Source organism: Dermochelys coriacea, chromosome 4 (assembly GCF_009764565.3).
Source record: "Dermochelys coriacea isolate rDerCor1 chromosome 4, rDerCor1.pri.v4, whole genome shotgun sequence".
NCBI classification, from domain to species: Eukaryota; Metazoa; Chordata; order Testudines; family Dermochelyidae; genus Dermochelys; species Dermochelys coriacea.
This window is the reverse complement of record NC_050071.1, coordinates 19,385,187-19,405,531: the sequence shown is the minus strand read 5'-3', so window position 1 is coordinate 19,405,531 and position 20,345 is coordinate 19,385,187. Positions and strand designations below refer to the sequence as shown.

The 20,345-nt window shown below is 41.3% G+C and overlaps 1 protein-coding gene and 1 long non-coding RNA gene across 7 annotated transcripts in view; both read right to left on the bottom strand.

Annotated features, from left to right (window-relative positions):
• The window catches only part of ARHGAP24 (Rho GTPase activating protein 24), a 353,302-nt gene that overhangs the window by 259,896 nt on the left and 73,061 nt on the right, over positions 1-20,345 (bottom strand). The window lies entirely within an intron of this gene.
• LOC122459700 lies at positions 750-17,451 on the bottom strand. Its single transcript, XR_006280549.1, has 3 exons — positions 17,440-17,451; positions 16,536-16,537; positions 750-856 (listed from the first exon to the last, which is right to left on the bottom strand). It is a non-coding gene; the product is annotated as an uncharacterized LOC122459700 (long non-coding RNA).

The following is a 20,345-nucleotide window of genomic DNA, read 5'->3' as shown; positions in this document are numbered from 1 at the left end:
TATTCTGTGACTTCAGCAGTTGTTACATGACTGGAAGCACAAGTGCTATCATAGAACAAAAAGACTATTTTTCTGGAATTTCTGGCCGAAATGGAAGCAAAAAATTACCAGAAATATAAAACTTTCCAATCCAATTTTGCAAACACAAAAGCTTCAGAGAAGTGTCTAAACATTTCAGGTCTTATGTGAAACAAAGCCTTTGGGATTAGTCTCAAATCTCAATCTTTCTCTCTAGCTCTTTGAAAGGGTAGCTCTGTAACAGAATACTACTTACAACAGTTACCATTTGGCACTGTGTATTGTTTTTCAAGAAATAAAGCTAATCATAACTTGGCAAGTTGAGGAAGGAAAGAGAAGCAGAGAGCTGGTCAACATCCTTGAATTTTCAAGATTTGGAAGACCAAGAGCCATTGATGTGTGGGAGTGAATCTGAAGTGAACATTTCTTTTCATCGCAGCATACAAAAGCACACACAATGCACAATGATTGCATGGAAAGTCACTAAAAACATTTGCAACCACTGTTTTTTTCAGTAGAAGCAGAATGTTAATTGCTTTCATGAAAAACATCAATAACCTAATTACTACTGAAGTGTTATGTCAAGACATTTAACATGGATGCTACGTCATGAAAACATCTCTGGGAGATATTTCCTCACAGAATGTGGATAAGGGAACAATTGTGAATACATTTCAGACTAGATTAACCTATCAGAGTTGAGTCCAACACCCACAGAAAGTCAAAGAGACTTAGGCCTGGTCTACACTAGGTAGGGGGATTGATCTAAGTTAAGCAACTTCAGCTATGTGAAAAACGTAGCTAAAGTCGACGTACTTAGGTCTACTCACCGCGGTGTCTTCTGCACCTCTCGCTCCGATGGAGTACAGGAGTCAACGGGAGAGCGCTTAGGGGTTGATTTATCGCATCTAGACTAGACGCGATAAATCAACCCCCGCTGGATTGATTGCTGCCCAATCTGGCGGGTAGTACAGACATACTCTGAGATGCCTAAGTGCTGTAGGTTCCATTGAAAATCCCACCTGTAAATTACAATAGTTATGATATTTATACGATGCAGGGCTTTGGAGCTATGCTTCAGCTCCACTCCAGCTACAGGCAAAAACCTGCAGCTCCACTGCTCCGGAGCTGCTCTGCGCTCCAGCTCCGGGCTCCGCTCCAAAGCCCTGACAGGATGCCATAATTTGGGTGACTAACAAAATATGTTATATACAAGGCAATGTGGCCCCAATGCATTTTGAACCATTGTGAAAAAATTACTGACTGCTAATTCCTACCAAATACAGGGGGCCAGACGGCAAACTGCACTTGGTCAGAAGCCACATTTCCCCTTGCTTGAAACCTGAAAAATCACAATCCCTAGCCCAATTTCAGTGCATCCAGGTGGAACTGATAGGGTGTACCATCCCAAGGTCATCACACAGGTGAACTTTGTGCTAGTACCACAAAATACATACTTGTTTTTCTCCTCCCCCGCTACCGACCCCGCTTCTAATTTTCAAGGAGATTTCCATTTTAACAACAGAAATTATGATCCAGAACTCAGACGATGCCTGATTTGTCTTACTGACCCCAACTCTTTGCAAATAACAGATATTAAAGTAGTTGAGGGTTATTTTATATATTTTTATTTTTAAAACACATCAAATCATGTGCCAAACTACCCCCTGATCCATAGTCCTTTTCCCCATCCTCCATTATCCAACCCATCAATGTAGCAACTCCCGGGCTCTTTTTGTGTCCTCCTAACACTTCTGCAGAGACTCTGTCAAGCCTAAGTGCCTCAGGCTAAAACATGGCACACTGGTACATCCCCCAGACCCTCAGTCCAGAAAGATCAGATAAGGAAAGTGACCAAACCAACCAAAATCTGTTTAGCAAATAACAACATGTTACTAGAACTCATTAAAATAATCCTATTGGGCAGTAGAAATCGCATCAGAAACCCTACTAATATTTACACACATAGGACTTTATGTAGGAAGGAAGGGTTTATTTCAGAGTTTGTTTTAGCTAACAATTCAATTGTCAGAGGTGGAATGGGAGCTTACAGAAACTCAAATGCAATCTCCCACCATCATATTAAACACTTGGGCCTAAATATTCAAGGGACTAGTGATTCTGGGCATCCAGCTTGACACACCTAAAAAGGGGCCTGTTTTTTCAGAAAGTGCTGAGCACCTGCACTCTGAAAAATCAGGCCATTTGAAGGGGTCTTAAGTGGGGTACCCAAAAGTGGAGGCACTCAAAGTCACCAGTGACTTCAGAAAGTTTAGGCCTTTGCTTTTACTGCTTGCATTTTCTCTCTATTTCTCTTCCCCACTCACACCATGGTGGGATTATTGTTGTTGTCCGAGTGCTTTGGTGCACCTCCTGCTTCTTCCCTCCCCCAGTTACAAAACTTTTCCCATTTGTGTCCTCTTTCTCTCCTGCTTGTCCCCACCTCTACGTAAACCACTGGAGAGCATTAGCATTCAGAGCATTGGAACATATTCCATCTCTCCTCAGTTCTGCTGCAGCTGCTTCTCAAAGGAACTTAAAGATGGAACAGACCTTTCAGATCATCCATTCCAATCTTCTGCCACTGAAAGCCTTGCACAACAGTACATTTTCTAGTGCCTTCTCCCTGTCTAATTATAAAAGACTCGAAAAGGGGGACTACACCCCACCCACTGGGAGACTACTCCAGAGCTCAATACATTTCAATGACAGGCTCTAGATTTACCTTTTCTTAAATGTCACTCCAGTATATTGTTGGACTTTTGTAGGAATAAAAAGCCACTCTGTTTTTTATAGCAAGATTTAAGATGTTATGAATTTATATGCTACTTTTTGTTACAATGATAACTGGTTAGGAGCAAATAAACCCAAATAGCCAAAGCAAAAAATAAATTACCATCCATGGAACTAAAAAGAAAAAATATCTGAAATATATTCTAAATCAATGAAACTGTAGTGAGGGTAATTAAAGTTCTGGAACATCTGTTGTATCACAGGAGACAACAAAATCTAATTTTAACTCCTGAAATTCTAAAATATTCATAAGCCTGAAAATGACACCCTCATGCCACTGAAAAGAAACATATGGGCATCAGGTATTGAAATAGCAAAGCTAAATGGAGCTTAGAGATGTATGCATTTTGTTGGGGACTGCTGCTAGATTTGACTTTGCCATTAATTAATACAAATCCTAGATAGTCAGGCTGAATACCTGTTGACAAGCATATTACAGCACAAACACCTACTGCATGTAAAAGCTTCAAAAGCCTCAAGGCTCATGCCACACACTTTTTTTTTTACTCCCCCTCTGATTTTATTCTCTCTCTTTCTGAATGATGCATAGCTTCAAAACAAAAGCCTTTGTGCAATCCCTTGCTATTGATTTTCATTGCACAAATCACCAGCTGGTCTGGGCCCTCCTAGGATTGTTTTGTAAGTTAAACTCACTCCAGCACTCACCAGGTGCACAGTTATAAGCATTCCAAAATCTCTTCATGTTGCACATGCTTAATTCACATTATTTAACTGGTGTTAAAGACATTCGGCTGGATGCAAAATTGAAAATAAAATCCCCTTCTACTTTTCATATAATTTTAGAAATGTTCTGTTCAGCTCTAATGTTGCATGCACCAAGAAGAGGACAGTCTCCAATACCTAGCATAGAAACAACAGCCCAGAGTCCTCACTTGGTTACACCAGTATTACTCCATCTGACTCCAACAGAGTGGCAGTCTGGTGCTCCAATGTCACAGTGACTGGCAGATATGAAGGATCGAAGGATATGAAGACACTAGAGCTGAGTAAAGCTGCTGTAACTGAGTGAGAACAGAACAGATTAAGAAAAGAAACAATAACTGGTGACTGAACCAACTACTACAATGCATCTAATTTTGAAATTCACTTAAACACTATGAACGAAGGATTATGCAAACGGTGCAGGTTCCTCACCCCAAACAGCATGCATATGTGCGCTTGCTCTCTCTCTCTCTCTCACTCACACTCACTCACATACGCACAGTAATTGTCCAAAACCTACTCATTCCTAGAATTTGTTCTTTGTTGCTAATCTAAACAAGTAAAATAAACCGCACTTTAAACTTTGTCCTGATTTTCGCTTGTTCCTGGGATTACACCAAGTTGTTCCATTTCCCACGCCCCCCCCCATTCCCCCAGCTTCCCTTTCACCCTCAGAAAGGAAAAAAAGCTCTTTTATACCTTGGATTTGAACTAATAAGTCCCATGTGGTCCAGGTTCCAGCAATATCCTCCATGGCCTTCCATGAAGTTTGCAGGCATTTCACTGGGAAGCATCTGCTTCCCAGTTCAGAAAGGAAGGAGGGGGGATAACATTGCAGAACTGTTGCTCCTTCATAGGGTTTCTACCACCTTCCCTCCAGAATTTTGCCTCCCTCTGCTTGTGTTAATAGTGAGAAAACATCCAGCCCCACAATATAGTACTATTACTGGCCAGAAATTTAATATGTACAAATTGGTTTCACTTAGACTTGATAACTGTGTAGGTTGGAGCAGGGACTATCACTCCTCTTAGTTAGCGTTGAGAATTGCTTTCCATCAGTTAAAAGCCCATTTTTTGGCGCTCTCTGCAATCCTCAGAAAAGGTCCTTTTTCATTTTGAGCTTTCCATGTCCGGTTTATGACCCTCAAATCTTTTTACTCAGATTGGATGTGATACAGACCAGCTATTTTTGAGATATGGAACTTCGAGGGATATATTATTCCTCTGGAGAAATGAAGTTGCACCAACAGAGGTGTCTCCTGTTGAGAAAACTTTGGCAAATAAATGCCCCTCTCACAATTCCATATTTTGGGTCAAAGGAGAAGCTTAAATTGCAACACGGGAGATTTAGGTTAAACATTAGGAAAAACTTCTTAACTGTCAGGGTGGTTAAGCACTTGGACAAATCACCTAGGGAGGTTATGGAATCTCCATCTTTGGAGGTTTTTAAGAATGGGTTAGACCAACACCTGTCAGGAATGGTCTAGAGAATCTCCCACCACGCATTTAAGGAACCTTGTACTACTCCTTTTAGCCTCCCCCCACATCTTCTGCTTTGTCTTTAGGGGTCTCCCCAAAGGCAGATAAGCACAGACTTTGTCTAGTGATGGATTCTTCAACTTTTTCCCTTTGGAATGCATATGATAATCTAATCTTCAACTCCTTGCACAGGCAGTTAATAGAGGGAAGATCACTCAATCTTATCACTGACTAGACTCACATTAATGAACTCCATAATGTTCAAGGACTCTTTGCTGGATAATATATATTACTCACAGTCATGCTATATATTAAAAAAGACCCTCGTGTTCCTCCAGCAGTGCTTGCAACACACTGGGGACATGCTGATCACATATCTCACTGCAGAACAGTTTTTGCCTTTGGCAGGTTTCATTCTTCAACAGCAATTTGTCCCCATCCGAGCATTAACACTAACTGGTGAAAAAGCAGATTTATTGTCTTTAACCTAGTTTGGAAAAGCCTTTGCATTTTGCCATTAGTTTTATTCAACAGAATATTCTATTGTCAAATATTAATTTAAAAGGGTCTACAGACACAGGATATGAATGCCTTCTTTACACAGGTCCATTTGTTTCGACATCATGCACAAGGTCTATTTTCAAAAAGAAAAGGAGTACTTGTGGCACTTTAGAGACTAACAAATTTATTAGAGCATAAGCTTTCGTGAGCTACAGCTCTCTTCATCGGATGCATTTGGTGGAAAAAACAGAGGGAAGACTGATATACACACACAGAGAACATGAAACAATGGGTTTATCATACACACTGTAAGGAGAGTGATCACTTAAGATAAGCCATCACCAGAAGCGGGGGGGGGGGGGGGGGGAAGGAGGAAAACCTTTCATGGTGATAAGCAAGGTAGGCTATTTCCAGCAGTTAACAAGAATATCTGAGGAACAGTGGGGGATGGGGTGGGGTGGGGGGGAGAAATACCATGGGGAAATAGTTTTACTTTGTGTAATGACTCATCCATTCCCAGTCTCTATTCAAGCCTAAGTTAATTGTATCCAGTTTGCAAATTAATTCCAATTCAGCAGTCTCTCGTTGCAGTCTGTTTTTGAAGCTTTTTTGTTGAAGGATAGCCATTCTTAGATCTGTAATCGAGTGACCAGAGAGATTGAAGTGTTCTCCAACTGGTTTTTGAATGTTATAATTCTTGACGTCTGATTTGTGTCCATTCATTCTTTTACGTAGAGACTGTCCAGTTTGACCAATGTACATGGCAGAGGGGCATTGCTGGCACATGATGGCATATATCACATTGGTAGATGCGCAGGTGAACGAGCCTCTGATAGTGTGGCTGATGTGATTAGGCCCTATGATGGTGAAACCCATTGTTTCATGTTCTCTGTGTGTGTATATAAAATCTCCCCACTGTATTTTCCACGGCATGCATCTGATGAAGTGAGCTGTAGCTCACGAAAGCTTATGCTCTAATAAATTTGTTAGTCTCTAAGGTGCCACAAGTACTCCTTTTCTTTTTGCGAATACAGACTAACACGGCTGCTACTCTGAAAAAGGTCTATTTTATATGCCTTTCTGTGATTTGCAAAAGGTTATAAATATCATTGGTGCCTCAGGTCTTTTAAGAATGGGCATTACTAGCTGGGTCTTGCAGTTAATGGGTGTTACAGGTGTTAGCACTTCTCAGAGTGATGAAAGTAGATAATTAGCCTCTAAAGGAAATTGAGAAACCGTGAAGACTGATGATTACCACCACAGGGAAAGTGTGATCCCCACTCCAAAGTCCATCTCTTCCTCTCCACAGCTCCTGCGAAAACCCTGATCCATGGCCTAGTCCTCTCTCATCTCAACTCCCTTCTTTCTGGCCTTCCCAGTTCTCATATTCACCCTTCAAGCTCATACAGATTTTGCACACTAAAATCTCTTTCACATGCCACTCTGACCATGTCACCCTCCCTCTCTCCCCCAGTTTAATCATTTCCCTGACCTCCAGTCTCCTAGTACATCACATTCAAGCTCCACATGGTCAAAGATCTGCACAGCATTGTTCAGCTACCTATCTTCTCCATTTCCCTGCTTGCACCCTACATGTAGAATCATAGAAATGTAAGACTGGAAGGGACCTCAATAGGTCATCTAGTCCAATTCTCTGCACTGAGGCAGGACTAAGATGGAGATTCCATAATCTCCCTAGGTGATTTGTTCAAGTGCTTAACCACCCTGACAGTTAAGAAGTTTTTCCTAATGTTTAACCTAAATCTCCCATGTTGCAATTTAAGCCCACTGCTTCTGGTCCTGTCCTCAGTGGTTATGGAGAACAATTTATCACACTCCGCTTTATAACAACCTTTTTATGTGCTTGAAGACTGGTATCCTTTCCCCTCTTAGTTTTCTCTTCTCCACACGAAACAAACCCATTTTTTTTCAATCTTTCATTTTCAATTCCTTCATATGTCATGTTTTCTAGACCTTTAATCATTTTTGTTGCTCTCCTTTGGACTTCCTCTTGGGAAAGATGTGGACAACTTAAGGGTTGTGCCCAGAAATGGGCACAGTACTAATTTGAGGCCTTATCAGTTCTGAGTAGGATGTAAGAATTACTTATTGTGTCTCACTTACAACACTCCTGGTAATACATTCCAAAATGATGTTCACTTTTTTTTTTCGGGGAAGGGGGGAGAACAGTATTACATTGTTGACTCATTAAGAATTTCTCCTTTCTAGGCAGTCATTTCCCATTTTGTATTGTGCAATTGATTATTCCTTCCTAGGTGGAGTACTTTGCATTTGTCCTTATTACATTTCATCCTATTTATTTTAGACCATTTCTCCAGTTTGTCAAGTCATTTTGAATTCTAATCCTGTCCTCCAAAGCACTTGCAACCCTCCCAGCTTTGTATTATCTGCAAAAGTTATAAGTGTATTCTCCATGCCATTAAGTAAATCATTTATATAGATATTGAACAGAACTGGACCCAAGGACAGATCCCTGTGGGACCCCATTCAATACGCCCTTCCAGTTTGACAGTGAAACATTGATAATACCTCTCTCAGCATGGTTTTCCAACCAGTTGTGCACCCACCTTATAGTAGGTGCATCTAGGTTGTATTTCAGGGTTTATTTATTTATTTAGATTATTTATTTACTTTATTTATAAGGTGGTCATGTGAGATTGAATCAAAAGCCTTACTAAAGTCAAGATATATTGCATCTACAGGTTTCAGAGTAGCAGCCGTGTTAGTCTGTATTGGCAAAAAGAAAAAAAGAGTACTTGTGGCACCTTAGAGACTAACAAATTTATTTAAGCATAAGCTTTTGTGAGCTACAGCTCACTTCATCGGATGCATTCAGTGGAAAAATACAGTGGGGAGATTTATATACACACACACAGAGAACATGAAACAATGGGTTTTTTCATACACACTGTAAGGAGAGTGATCACTTAAGATGAGCTATTAACAGCAGGAAATGCGGAGGTGGGGAGGAAGAAAACCTTGTGGTGATAATCAAGGTGGGCCATTTCCAGCAGTTGACAAGAACGTCTAAGGAACAATGAGGGGTGGGGGGCGGGGGCAAGAGAATAACATGGGGAAATAGTTTTACTTTGTGTAATGACCCATCCACTCCCAGTCTCTATTCAAGCCTAAGTTAATTGTATCCAGTTTGCAAATTAATTCCAATTCAGCAGTCTCTCGTTGGAGTCTGTTTTTGAAGCTTTTTTGTTGAAGTATAGCCACTCTTAGGTCTGTGATCGAGTGACCAGAGAGATTGAAGTGTTCTCCAACTGGTTTTTGAATGTTATAATTCTTGAAGTCTGATTTGTGTCCAATTATTCTTTTACGTAGAGACTGTCCAGTTTGGCCAATGTACATGGCAGAGGGGCATTGCTGGGATATGATGGCATATATCACATTGGTAGATGCGCAGGTGAACGAGCCTCTGATAGTGTGGCTGATGTGATGAGGCCCTATGATGTGTCCCCTGAATAAATATGAGGACAGAGTTAGCAATGGGCTTTGTTGCAAGGATAGGTTCCTGGGTTAGTGGTTCTGTTGTGTGGTGTGTGGTTGCTGGTGAGTATTTGCTTCAGATTGGGGGGCTGTCTGTAAGCAAGGACTGGCCTGTCTCCCAAGATCTGTGAGAGTGATGGGTCATCCTTCAGGATAGGTTGTAGATCCTTGATGATGCTTTGGAAAGGTTTTAGTTGGGGGCTGAAGGTGATGGCTAGTAGCATTTTGTTATTTTCTTTTTTTGGGCCTGTCCTGTAGTAGGTGACTTCTGGGTACTCTTCTGGCTCTGTCAATCTGTTTCTTCACTTCAGCAGGTGGATATTCCATTGTCTACAGCCAAGCTCTACGATACAACCGCATTTGCTCCAACCCCTCAGACAGAGACAAACACTTACAAGATCTGTATCAAGTATTCTTACAACTACAATTCCCACCTGTATTTTCCACTGAATGCATCTGATGAAGTGAGCTGTAGCTCACGAAAGCTTATGCTCAAATAAATTTGTTAGTCTCTAAGTAGTCACAAGTACTCCTTTTCTTAGTGCTTCTATAGGTTCCCCCCATCCGCAAGGCTTGTTACTCTGGCAAAGAAGGTATCTGCCAGCTCAGCATGCCTTGTTGCACTCTTGAACTACTTGTCCCAAAAAGCAATGCAACACCTAAATTATCTCCCTGATCTTGTGTACTATGCAGTCTAACTCTCCTACCTTTCAATCACAGAATTCCATTCCATCACTCGTGCCCTGCAAACTGACTTTGCTCCTTCAAACTAGCAAGATATTTAAATACTTTTAAAAGGAAAGTTAAGAGGAACAAGATGTTTAAGTAGCAATCATATCTAATGACCATTCACACTTGCCTGTCTCCTTGCATTTCCCATTCTTTGTCCGTCATCCCTTGCTGATAACATCTGCAGACACAATCCTGCTCCCACTGATTCCAATGGGAACCGGACCTTGCATCCCCTACACTGGGGACATTTACAGCTGAGGCAGCATTAGAACCAGGGTGGGTAGATCCTGCTTCAACAAAGCATATAAATTCGTGCTTAACTTTAATGTTGATCACCTCTTTCAAGTTAATGGGACAGCTTGCATGCTTAAAGTTAAGTGCATGTGTAGGCGCTTTACAGGATTGCGGCCTCAGATTGTGCGATGTTTTAAACAGTCTGATTGATCTGGAAAGCATACTGCATATCTTTGTTGCTGTAAGTATACTAAATAGTTAAAACAGTCAAGTTTCAAAGCCATGTGTTGGATTTTAGCCATATGACTTCAATTAAAGTCAATTGGAGTTGTGTGTATAAAATTACCATGCATTGCTTTGAAGAATAACAGTGAATGTTTGAGGATGAGAGGTTCCCAGTAAAGCATATGTTCAATAAATAAAGTGCATGTCATATTTCAGAATATAATTCTTACATAAATGATGGAAAACAGGTTGAAAGTTCCCCTGCTCCAGGCCCAGTTTTGTTGTTTTTGGTTGTTTCTTATTTTAAAAACCACTGCCATTCAAATGAACAAAACCTTAGAAGCAAAAAGATGAACCTGCAGTATTTTATTAGTGAAATTATTTCCTGTCCTAACCTGCTATGTAGTGATGTTGTGTGCTGATAAATAGTTGTTGCCTTCTCACCAAAAGTGGATAAACTGACACCCTAAAACAAGTATGTATAATATACAAATATACACAGAGATAAGAGTGAATGTGAGATCTTGCCTTCCCAAGCTGAAGTGATTTTGCTGAGCTCCAGATAAAACAGTGTATATATACCTCTTGTACGCTGTGTGTGTTTGTGTGGTATCTGTGCACATTACAAACAAATGTATGTAATTCACATTACACATATTTATGTAATAATACACATACATATACACAGTACATACACACAGTTTTAAGTGTTTCTCTCATCCCCTAGCTTAGAAACCTATCTTCTCCTTGATGCCCCACATGTAACTCTTATTACTGTTAAAGGGGAGAACAATAATCCTGGTATTAGTTCTCTCTCCTATATGTATATACAAACACGACTGACATTTCTGACCAAAGATTGGCCTGAACTAATACATTGGATCTGAACACTGGGATATTTTATAATCCTTAAAACCTAGATCTAGATGTCAATTCTGCAGCATGAGGTTGTCTTTCTAACTAGTTTCTCTTGGTACAGTGTAAATAGCCTGTTCCTTCTCTTAGCTAGAAAAGACTCAGTGTGCTTTTAAATGCAAATCTTCAGACAGCTGCAGCAAACTGCCAGTCTGCTGTACATGGAAAAAATCACTGCATCAAACTTAACATTTCAGCCTCAATGTAAAGGTGGAAGATGGAATAGCATTCCTAAGTGGAAGCACAACTGCCTCCTTCCTGCATTCCATCAAAATTCAGCTGACTTCTACAGCCTCAATACAGGCAATTATTTACTAGTAGGTCCAGCAACATGTAAGAAACTGAGCAGATGCACCCAGAAGTTCATTAACATTCTGATTTTAAAGGACAATACAAGGTAATAACACATCAAGAGTAGTAAGTTTAATTTTCCTATTTCTTGAATGCTCTTTTAAAATGCACATATAAGCAGGTAACTAAATGCAGGAGATACAATTTATGAGTTGCTCAAATGTCACAGAATTCTATCAGTCAGATGAAATGAGTTCCAAATCTGAACATTGTTAATTATTCATCTCCTCAATTGCCAACTTTTATTAAAGACAAACTTATCACATAACCTCTCCTGCTCAAATTAATGAAATAAAAAAAAGAAAATTAATTCTGTAACGGTTTAAACTACAGGTATTTCTGAAAGAGAAAACATTAAGTTGGCTTAAAGATCAATTTAGAGATTGGTTTTCACAGAATTTCACCTTACATCCTTAAGAGTTGTGTAGCATGACAAAATTCAATTAGTTGGTATATTCCGCAGGTATAGTAGCTGGCAGGAAAGATAAGTTAAAGCCAGACTTGGCAGGAGTCGATTTATATGATTAATCATTGTTAAATGTCAATTTCACCTAACACACACAGAAATAGACGAAAAAATATCAATCAATACTAATCAAACCGTGGTCTTTGCTCCACTTAGTGGCAGCCTTCTCTGCACCTAGTGCCTGCAGGGAGCTGGTATCCTGAGCCCCTCGGCGATGCAAAGAGCCCTCTGCAGCCCACTGTCACTGGCCCTGCTCACTCGCTCGCTCACTCAGTGGCCAGGAGGTGGGGACCATCCCCAGGCTAAGCTGGCCTCCCGCATCATGGTCCCAGTGAGAGATCTCTGCTCTGCCCTGCACGTGCAGTCTTCCCTGTACCGTGCATCCACAAAGATCCAGTATCCCTTCCCAGGCCCTGCAGAGAGACCCTCATAGCCCCATCTTCCCTGACCCTGCAGGGAGTCCCCTGCAGCTCCCCTGTCACCGCCATGGATGGTCTCCATAGAAGTTACAAAGCAACAAAAAATCTAATTTTCCCAAGCCTCGTTACACCCTTTTGTTGACAGGATGTCACTATCCTAAAGAACATCACAAAAGATGTGCACTGCAAATGAAGCAGGAGTTGATAATTTGAAGCTTTTAAGCATTTAGGAATTTAGATAAGCAAGATTTCAGCAACAAAGCTGGAAATTATCAGTAAATGACTCACCATAGCAAAATCTCAAGAACATTTGAAAAGATAAACATTACTGCACCGTGAAGCCCTTCCCCCAACCCCACATAACTTTAGTAACATGTAAATCCTGCTCCTCATTCCCCCCCCCCCCACAGAAACAGCTTTCACCATGCAGAGATGGGTAGTAGACAAAACAGGTGGAGGCACAGCCTCTGTGGAGGCTCCCACTGGGCCTGTGGGGCCAGCAAGGATGGGCCGGGGGAAAAATAGGGACAAAGATGGTGGATCCACTATGCTGCAGTTCCACCAGCCATCACTTCACATGGAGCAGTGGCACAGGAGGCTGGAGTCCAGGACTGAGATCGCAGTGACAGAGCAGGCAACCTCTCTGGCACAGTAGAGTGGAGTTGCCCTTCTATACAGTGGTTCACTATATCTGGAAATGCAATTTGCCCATGCAATGAATTGAAATATAACAGGACGTTCATTCTGCTTCACTGTAAGGAGGCTCCACTGTACCACAGCATGAGAGATGGGAACAGTCCTGTGAACATTTGGAATGAACAAATGCATGAGGCACAAAGGTTTGAAATTAAGCAGTTGACTTGTTGGTGTCTCATTAAAAGTCCCTGGTCCTCTTCTCCAATCTAACTCATACACAGAGTTTATACATCTCATGGTGGCAGAGTCTAGAGACTTGGACTTCAGATGTTCACATATTTGCAATCAATGTCAAAAGAAGATTCTTCTGTCTTCTTTTAAATTTTATGAATGAAAATCTTTGCTGAAAAACCCCCCTCATTTTCAACCACATATAGATACTGTCTTGATCTGATTAAGGATCCAAATGTTCAGATGCATGCCTGAAGTGTATCAAAATCACTTTGGAGAAGAAATTAGAGTGGCAATATCTCAATGACAGCCTTTTGTGAGATTACTATTCTTTTACTTCCTGGGTTAGGGTCTTGGTGACAATGAGAAACAAGAGTGGTATACAAAAGTCCAAGCACCAAAAAAGGTTACCTACATTTTCCTATCCAGAAAATCTTAGTCAAAACAAAGTCTGTATATTAGACATGGGGCCAGTTGTTTAAAGGTATTTAGGTGCCTACAGATAGATTATGTTGTGATCACAAATGTACTCTAATTGTGAGCTCAACTGTAAAAAATATGTACCATTTTATGAACTTACACAATAACTTATAATTTTTACCTACTTAAAAATAACCATAAAAATTGATTAAGTTTGTTTCAATAAATGAATACTACAAACAAGTGTAAGGGAATCAGACAAAAAAAGATGAATTAGTCCAAATGAAAGGGACCTATTGATTTGATTCAAGGTTTGTTGAAATAGTAAAAATAGAAGATGTAGAACCAGAACTTAATAGACCAAAATTACTGTGATGGATATTAGGCCTAATTGGTGGACAAAATAATGAGGGAGGTGAACTATGCTGCCCACCTTTCCCTTTTTTGGCTTTGTTAAAAAAAGACTTTATAAAAAAACAACACAACATTCTCTCTCATCCCCATCCCACCTTGCATCCCCACTTGTCTCGTCTTATCTCATAATCTCTAACCCCAAAATAAAAGAAGCAGACCAGACTGAATGACGTTCTTCCAGGACAACAGCCAGCCGGCCTTGCTTTTATTTAATAAGCCTGTATTTTCACCTGTGGGTTCTGAAAATCATATCATGACATCCAGTCCTCAGCCCATCAGTGAAAATACTTAACTACCAGCATCACAAAGACATCCAAAATCCTCTTTTGCCTCCCTTCCCTGCTGTGTTATTTTCTGCCCCACTATTTCTTTCCTCCTCTCCCTTCTCTTTCTCAGCTGTTCATGAAACCCTGAAATCAACTGCATTGCATCAGCATAGCGTAATGAATGACCACAACCCTGCTCTGTCTAAAAAGAACCGCCCTCCCCACCAGACGATGTCCCTGACCGGAAAGTAAACCTAGGCATTTTTGACAACCACACTAGGTGCCAATCTGTATCTTTAGGTGCCTAAATCCCTTTGAAAACCTGTCCCATGATCAATATAACCCTATTTACAAATTTACCCTTGAGTGCCTACAGGCTTCCATTCTACAGCACTGCTGTGATGATATGCTCTCCATATTTCCAAATGAGGACTCTGGAACAAACAAGAACCATGAATGCTCGGATATAACACCTTAGAAATTTAAGTTTAGTGTATTTTAATAGGTAGAAAAAACAGCTATGTCAGACTTACATAGCTATTAAACCTTGACTCAGTCTTAATACATTAAAGGTTCCCAGTAACCTGGGCCACAAAACCTACTTTAAAGTATTGAAAAGTTCATGAGGATCTCCCCCAGTGCCAATTCACAGCAACATACATTAAAAAGGCGGGGGGGGGGGGAGATATTTTACACACTATAGGCCTGATTTTCATTTTCTTGTCAGCTTGATACACTGTTCTGGTAGGGTAAAAGGGAAAAGCAGAATGATCTCCACACCAAGAAATGACCTCAGCCTAAGGGGCTCCCTGGACAGCACTGAGTCTGCTAAAGGAACTCTATCCCACCTCCTCATGCATTTAAGCATAGGGATTATGGCCACAACACTGCTGAGTTCCTGCTACTCTTGGCTGTTTCAGCAGTCCCTGGGTTTCTGTATCAGAGCCTAAGTTATTGCCTGATACCAAAGAAAAGCATGTTGGGAGTAAACACTGAATAACTTTTTCCTGACATTTATTTTATTTCAAACAAAATTTACAGTATTTGTAATGATGTGTTTTGTTTTAGATTTTTTTTAATTTTAAGCTGCTTTGGAGGAAGCACTTTTTTAAACTTCTTACCCTATTATGCAAAGCACTGGCACAAGTGTGTGTGCTTGGACAGTAACCAAAGCTAATGCATGCTCCAAGATAGCATAGATTTATTTGTGGCTAGAACTACCAAATTTACAGTGACTATTGAACTATAAATTGGAAAATTATTGATTTGTGCCTGTACAGACCTGATTCTTTATAGTATTATCTGTATTTCCCAGAAATTGTTTGAGCCTTACTGTTAAATTAACCTAGACTAGTATTTCTTAGGAAATCAGTGGTGGAAAATATACACAAACATCTGTACTTGGCTTGAATTGCAGGTCCTCTTAGCCAGTGCATGGAAAGGTGATCAAACATGAAAACAAACTAGGGCTTGGAATCTAACTCTCTCTTCTGTAAATTACTGTGTGGGATTTAGGTGCACGACTTCCATTAAAGTCAGAGGCAGCTATACAGCTAACTCCCTGTTTAATGCTTTGGAAATGAAAGGCTAGAGGCCTGTGCATTCCAGTGCACAGAGAGTTATGTATATCAATCACTGCATTTTGAGATGAGAGTAAACCCTATGGGATACCAAAGCTGAATCAGAGTTTATTAGCAACCTGGGAAGAGAGTGAATATCAGCAGCAATACAATGAGAGCCAAGAGTCCTCCTGGGAACGGCCTTTGAAATCCAAATATGATGTGAAAGTTTAATCAAAATATAATGAACTTCAGCAGGTTGGCTTGCTGCACTGGCAATGCAATCAGACATCTGACCAGGCAAGATGCATTTTTTCCTGCAAACCTTTGATGGGATGAATTAGCCTCTAGAAATCACAGCAAATATGTGAAAATGTCTCTCCCTTTAGCTGTAAATTAAACATGACTAATTGACATGCCTGCTACTTCAAGTTTTTACATTGGTAAATATTTAACAAATATAGGACATAGAGGCTCCTGCTTGCTTTCCAAAAAGGCCAACTAAACTTTCATACTTCCTTCAGAAATGTCATTTCCCTCCACCCTTGCATTATTAGCAGTGGCACTGGAACAATTTTTATAGTGGGGGTGCTGAGTGCCATTGTACCAAACTGTAAATCCTGTATATGATGGAAACCACTTCAAGCCAGGGGGTGCAACAGCACCCCCAACATCCCTAGTTCCAGCACCTATGATTAGTAGGTCTCTTGAGCATTACTTCATTTCAAGGAATATAAAGGCAAAACTCTTCCTATTTCATGCATGAATCTATCATCTCTAAGTGGCTATATCATTTTCCCATAAGCACGACACACTCTAAAAAGGCAGGATAATGTAGTATCAATAATACTTATGAGCAAAGCTTTACCACCACAGTTGCATTCTCTTTGTCAGTAAAAGAAAAGATGGCTTCAGGAAAGACTGCATTAATATGCACATCTCTGACTCTGATCTAACACCTAAGGCAACGAGAAATTTCTTATTTCTTTTAATGCTAAACTGCATACTCTCTACACTATTTCTCTTAAGAGCGGTCAGTCAAGCTTCTTCCCTTCTCTTTCCTCTCCTTGCTAAGTGAGATTCTGTGGCTAGATCAGGGCTAGTCTTGCACTGCCAGGTGAGAGGCCTTGGCTTGATCTCTAGTTCTGCTGCCTATAGATCTGCATTCCTAATGCATCTGCCAATACAGTATCTGCAAACCTGGTGCATAAATATAAGAGTCCTATTTAATTATTTCCACAAAAGGAGCTAGACATGCTTCTCCTTCACTGGTTATAATCATTGTCCCAATCATGTTCCCTTAGTTATCTTCGAGGTCATTGTCTCTGGGTCATTGTGTTGTTCCAGTGGGGAAGATCTGCAGGAAGATGGGCAAGTGCATGGAAAGGGCAAGATCTGGGATCATACTGATTTCTGGTGCTGTTGGGGACACCGGGCATGGCCACTAGGTAACTCAAGGGGATGGAAGACCACGAGTGTCGATGAAGCTCCCTCGCTCTAGGCCCAGATGGCCCCCCCTTCCCTTTTCTGCCCGGAGATACTCACAGCGGTCACGCTGAGAAGTTTGCAACAGTGTAGTGCAGGCGCAGACTTGCTGGAGCAAGATTAGGTCAAGCAGGACAGGAATGTTAGATAATGCTGAACAAACAACTCCATATATGCGGGAATAGATGGTAAGAAGAAAAAGGGGAACTGGCTGGTATACCGGATTGGCTATATGGATACTCAGGGCAGCTTGCTATTGGATAAGTATGCTAAAGAATGAATGTATAAAATATGTGTAACTGCTTGCACTGGTGTGCAAGATTTGAGATGGTTGTCTCCCTGTACTGCTTGAAGCTTCAAATAAACTTTTCTACTTCTCCACCCCGTTGTGGTTATTGGGCGACGCACACCGGGCAACGAATCCAGCTGTTGCTTGCTTCGGGCATTCTGTGCCTGCAACAGTTCCATGGAGATTCTCAAACAAGGGTCCTTTACCAAGCTGCCTCCCTTTTACCTTAAGCATCACCAGCTGCAGAGTTAACAATCATTACTGCTGCAGCAAGATAAGGAGAGAATTGCAGTCTCTCTAAGATAGCTAGGGCCTAGTCCAATAAGGGCCTTAAATATCAAGACTAGAAGCAGAAATGAGCTAATGAAAACAAATAATTCCAAACTAGAACTTGAATAGTAAATTATTGGCAATATAAAAATTGTACACTGTCAGATGGTGACACAGGATCTGGACTGATCATTCAGTCAGGATCTGAAGCACTAATGGATGGTTACATGGGCAATGATAGGATTTTAGTGAAGGGTTCGAGTGCTATCTAGCATTAGCTGCTGTTTCAGTATCACTACGGAGTAGTATTGAGTCTATTCAAGTTGATCTCCAACTCTCTTTGAACTGCAGTGAAAGGTGGCTTAAATGGCAACTTTAATAAGAGGGTAAATAAAATAGATTAACTCAGGATATTAAAGAAGAAGATATGGCATAGGTCTGCAATACGCTGTTTAACAAAGACATGAACTGTTGCATATAAATCCCGGAAGCTTGCAAGCTATACTATATACAGTAAATAAACAAGTAGGAAACTTAAGAAATATTTCAACCTCCTGCCAATGAGCCAGCAACCAAAATCAACAGTTACAATGGTGGCAGTCAGGGTCACTGCTGGAACAAACAACGTTCAGAACAGAGTCATTGCATGAGGAGCATATGGCATGAGGCATGCAAGAAGCCTAAGGTCTGATTGCCTAAAGGAGAAGACAAAAAAACAGCATAGGGCCAACAGCTGATCTCTCAGTCATTTCACACTGCTGTAATTCCACTGATTTAAGTGAAAAGTTACTCTTAATTTAAGGGTTCGCCTATACTGGAACTGGGAAAACGCTCCCTATCTTGGGCAGACAGATGCACTAGCTCTGTTCAAGTTGGCGAACTAAGAATAGCAGTGTAGCTAGGGGTAACTCAGGTGGCAGCTCAGGCTAGCCACTTGAGTACAACCTGCTTGAGCTCCCTAGTGTGATGATATCAGCAAAAGTCCCAGTCCCAACAGAGAGTTGGAAGTGAGGGATTAAAATTAGGCAAACTAACCCCCCAGCAATGGATTATTTGTATTCAGTTTAGCTTTTCTAACCTTCCAAAATACGTAATACTTATGAACTTTGTCTCTCCCCTCCCTCGACTTTCAATCAACTTATTTTTTATGCTTGAGAAGCTTTTGCCAACTAGATCTTACACATCACATTTACAGCTCTAATGGGCACTTAAATCTCCTGTGGCGGTTGATTAGGATCCAATCCAATGCCCACTAAAGTAAATGAAAAGACTCCCACAGCTGTCCGCATTGTTGGGTCACCCTTTCCCCCACACTGTATATAAAATATTGCTTCAGAAGCAGCAGCTACCTTACTATATACTGTACTTAAGAAATGGAATAGACCCTGGGAAGAATACTGTACTAAGTGAGAGACTATGGACACTGTCCTCTGAAGTAAAGTGTCAGATTCTCCATGGTAATTTATAGAAGAAATGGGAGGAGACTAATACTGTGCAGGCACTAGAACCAATCCTCCCAGGACTAAATCCAGATTGTTACTCTCAAGAAAATCATTGCACTGAAGTCCACAGGAGGTATTCCTGAGACTGGACTATGCAAGGACCGATTCATTTGGCCCAAACTGCATAACAATTTGCAGCAATTAAAGAAATAAGGACTTTTCTGAATAGGGTTTTAATGCTCTCATTCACATTTCATAGTTTCCAAAAATCCTAGTCAGGCTGGGAGGGCCACTATCCTGGGAGCTGTGCATTCACAAAAGCAAGACATAACTAAAATGTCTTGTGTTTTACAATTTTGGGTTTATTATCTCCCACAGTGACATCACTGAAGTGAACATTGTTACATGAAGGATTAATCTAGCCCATTGGTTTCCAAACTGGGGGGTGTGCCCCCCTGGGGGGGCATGAAGAAATTTCAAGGGGGGTGCTAGATGCCTGGCCCTTGAGCTCCTGGCAGGGAGGCTAGCTCCCGGCCCCTCCCCTCCTGTCCACTCTCCCCGCAGCAACGCTGCTGCGTGGGCAGTGCAGCTTGCATCTGCCCACCTCCCAGGTTTTCCAATAAGCCAGTCCTGCCGCTCTGAGTAAGGGGGCGGGGGGCTTGGATAAGGGGCAGGAGGTCCCGGGGGAGGCAGTCAGGGGACAGGGAACGGGGGGGTGGATAGGCATGGGAGTCCCAGGGGGCCTGTCGGGGGGTGGGGGTGTGGATAGGGGTCAGGGCAGTCAGGAGATGGGGGGATTGGTTGGGGGGTGGGGTCCCAGTGGAGTGGAGGGTCCTGGGAGGGGGCAGTCAGGGGACAAGGAGCAGGGGGCGGGGAGCTAAATGTCCAAAGTGGAAAGGTATGTTGTATAATAATTTGTCTTCTCTCCAACAAATGTTTCAGGAAATGGAAAATAAGTTTA